This window comes from Suncus etruscus, chromosome 9, assembly GCF_024139225.1.
Source record: "Suncus etruscus isolate mSunEtr1 chromosome 9, mSunEtr1.pri.cur, whole genome shotgun sequence".
Lineage (NCBI taxonomy): Eukaryota > Metazoa > Chordata > Mammalia > Eulipotyphla > Soricidae > Suncus > Suncus etruscus.
In genome coordinates this window covers 52,905,357-52,908,834 of record NC_064856.1, presented here as the reverse complement: position 1 = coordinate 52,908,834, position 3,478 = coordinate 52,905,357, and the positions used below count along the sequence as shown (strand labels likewise).

Genomic DNA, 3,478 nt, shown 5'->3' with positions numbered 1-3,478 from the left:
ATTCTGTGGCTGGCTTTTGTATACTAGGGGCTATTTTCTTTGATGTACAGAAGTTTCTCAGCTTAATATAGTCCCATATGTTTATCTCTGCTTCCACTTGTTTGGAGAGTACTATTTCCTCCCTGAAGATGCCCTTAGTATAAATGTCATGGAGACTCTTACCTACATGTTTTTCTATTTACCTTATGGTTTCAGGCCTGTGGTCAAGGTACTTAATCAATTAGGATTTGACCTTTGTGCATGATGCTAGAAGGAGATCTGAGTTCACTTTTTTGCAAGTGTCTGACCAGTTGTGTCAACACCATTTGTTGAAGACGCTTTCCTTGCTCCATTCTGCATGTCTTGCCCCTCTATCAAATATTAATTGATTGTATGTCTGGGAAGCTTTCTCTGAACACTCAAGTCTATTTCACAGCTCTGAGGGTCTGTCTTTATTCCAGTACCATGCTGTGTTAATGAACATAGTGTTGTAATACAGTTTAAAGTTGGGGAAAGTGATCCATCTTAACTTTCCTTGGATTTGTTATTATATATATGATATAAATCAGAATTGTTAGAGTACTATTATAGTAATAACATACACAAAATTGTGCCTAACTGATCAATTCTATGCTTCTCATCCTTATTTCTTCAGCCACTGTAAAACCATAATAAGATGGAGAAATGGTGTTGGTGGCTGGAGCAGAGGCAGCAGCAGGACGAGCAGCGGAGGTGGTCCTGAGCGAGGGTGAAGATGGTGGCAGCGGGCAGTGGAGGCGGTGGCAGCCGCTATTCCAGCGGCTGCAGCGAGGGCGGCTGAGCCCCTAAGCGGCTCAAGACTGACAACTCTGGCGACCAGCAAGGAGGCGGATGTGGCAGCTGAGGAGCCAGGGCAGTGGGTGGCAGAGGCGGGGAGAACTAGGATGACCCGCACAAAACCCCCGCTTCCCCAGTCGTCCATATCAGGGGCCTGGTTGATGGTGTGGTAGAAGATCACTTGTAGAGGCCTTGCAGGAATTTGGACCCATCAGCTATGTGGTGGTGATGCCTAAAATAAGACAAGCATTGGTGGAGTTTAAAGATAGTTGGGTGCTTGCAACACCATGAACTACGCAGCCGACAACCAAATCTACATCGCTGGTCACCCTGCTTTTGTGCCAGAAGATCTCCTGCCCTGGAGACTCGGATGATTCCAGGAGTGTCAACAGCGTGCTTCTCTTCACCATCTTGAACCCCATCTACTCCATCACTTCGTATGTTCTGTACACTATCTGTAACCCTTGTGGCCCTGTCCAGAGAATCGTCATTTTCCACAAGAATGGAGTCCAGGCCATGGTGGAATTTGACTCCGTGCAGAGTGCCCAACGGCCATGGCCTCCCTCAAAGGGGCTGACATCTACTCGGGCTGCTGCACTCTGTAGATTGAATATGCAAAGCCTACACGCTTGAATGTGTTCAAGAATGATCAGGATACTTGGGACTACACGAACCCCAATCTCAGTGGACAAGGTGACCCAAGCAGCAACCCCAAAAACGCCAGAGACAGCCCCCTCTCCTGAGAGATCATCCTGCGGAATATGGAGGGCCCCACGGTGGGTACCACAGCCATTACCATGATGAGGGCTACGCACCCCCTCACTACGAAGGGTGAAGGATGGGCCCACCTGTGGGGGGTCGCTACAGCCACCAGTGTGGGCACCCTTCCCCCACCACCCGAGTATGGCCCTCACACCGACAGCCCCGTGCTAATGTTCTATGGCTTGGACCAGTCTAAGATGAACTGTGACTGAGTCTTCAATGTCTTCTGCCTGTATGGCAATGTGGAGAAGGTCAAATTCATGAAAAGCAAGTCTGGGGCTGTCATGGTGGAGATGGCTGATGGCTACGCTGTGGACCATGCCATCACTCACCTCAACAACTTCATGTTCTGGCAGAAGCTGAACGTGTGTGTCCCCAAGCAGCCTGCCATCACGCCCGGCCAGTCGTATGGACTGGAAGACGGTTCCTGCAATTACAAAGACTTTAGTGAGTCGAGAAACAACCGCTTTTCCACCCCAGAGCAGGCGGCCAAGAATCGTATCCAGCACCCGAGCAACCTGCTGCACTTCTTCAATGCCCCCCTGGAAGTGACTGAGAACTTCTTTGAGATCTGTGATGAGCTGGGAATAAAGCGACCATAGTCTGTAAAAGTCTTCTCCCGCAAAAGTGAACGCAGCTCCTCAGGGCTGCTAGAGTGGGAATCCAAGAGCGATGCCCTGGAAACTTTGGGCTTCCTGAACCATTACCTGATGAAAAACCCAAATGGCCCATACCCGTACACCCTGAAGTTCTGTTTCTCCACTGCTCAGCACGCCTCCTAACTGGATACCTAGGAAGTAGTTCCCATTCGAGCAGGAAAACATTGCTTTTCCTTGATGCTGGTTATTTTTTCCCTTTCTGCAAAAGTTCCTGTATTCCTTTTTTTTTTAAATGCTAGGTTAGAGGCTTTTAACCATAATGGAAATGCTAAAAGTCAAGAGGGGGAGGGGAAGGGGAACTGAGAACCCCCAGATTAAACTTCACTTTTGGAAATTATTGTACATGTGATTTTTTCCCCCTTGTTCATACATTTGTGCTGCTCACGTACTCTTGGCACATTTCAATAAAAGAGTTTGAAAATAAACACTTGTCTGGGATCCCCCCCAAAAAAAAACATAATAAGCTGAAAATATGGAACCAAACAGTTATTGTAGAACAACTTTAATATAAGGCAGCCAAGTATATATTTTAGAATATTTTAATAGGGAGATATATGCAAAACTTTGATGTAATGTTTTATAAAACAATTGTATACTTTATATTTTTAGCAATGGAAAACACCCATACAATAAAATATAAAATGATCTGTATATTTCATATACATTTCATTCGCTATATAGACACACTTTTACAGTTACCAGGTATCTTTTTTCATTTTATTTTAACTTTTTCTCAAAACATGCAATCAAGCACAAAGTATAATGATTTCCACACATATACATTCTTAGTCTTTCCCTTTAGTCTCAAAAAAGCCTCTATGTAAAGAACTGAAAACACTTTTATATTCAAATTAAAATCATCTGAATAAAATAGCGCCTCTGTTTTAAGACAAGTCTCAGAAAAAATCAAATGCACTATTCTATTATGAGAAGTATTCAACCATTTCAAAGAATAATATGTAAACAAAACACATCATTTACTATATTATAACTGTACAGTAAACAATAAAAGGTAATCCTAGAAGTCCTGGGTTTTGAGAGGCAAATGGAATTGTCCTCAAATCATTTCAAACTGTAACTAAATGATAGTCTTGAACAAGCAGGAACTCAGTACATCATAATGAAATCTAAGAAAAGGAGATGGAGGACCAGAGTAGTAGCACAGTGGTAGGCCTCTTGTCTTGCATGCAGCTCACCCAGGAAGGACCTTGGTTGGATTCCCAGCATCCCATATGGTTCCCCAAGCCAGAAGGGATTTCTGA

The 3,478-nt window shown here is 44.3% G+C and overlaps 1 pseudogene; it reads left to right on the top strand.

The window, feature by feature from the left end:
* Positions 1-981: 981 nt before the first annotated feature.
* LOC126018164 (heterogeneous nuclear ribonucleoprotein L-like) lies at positions 982-2,641 on the top strand (annotated as a pseudogene).
* The last annotated feature ends 837 nt before the right edge of the window (positions 2,642-3,478 follow it).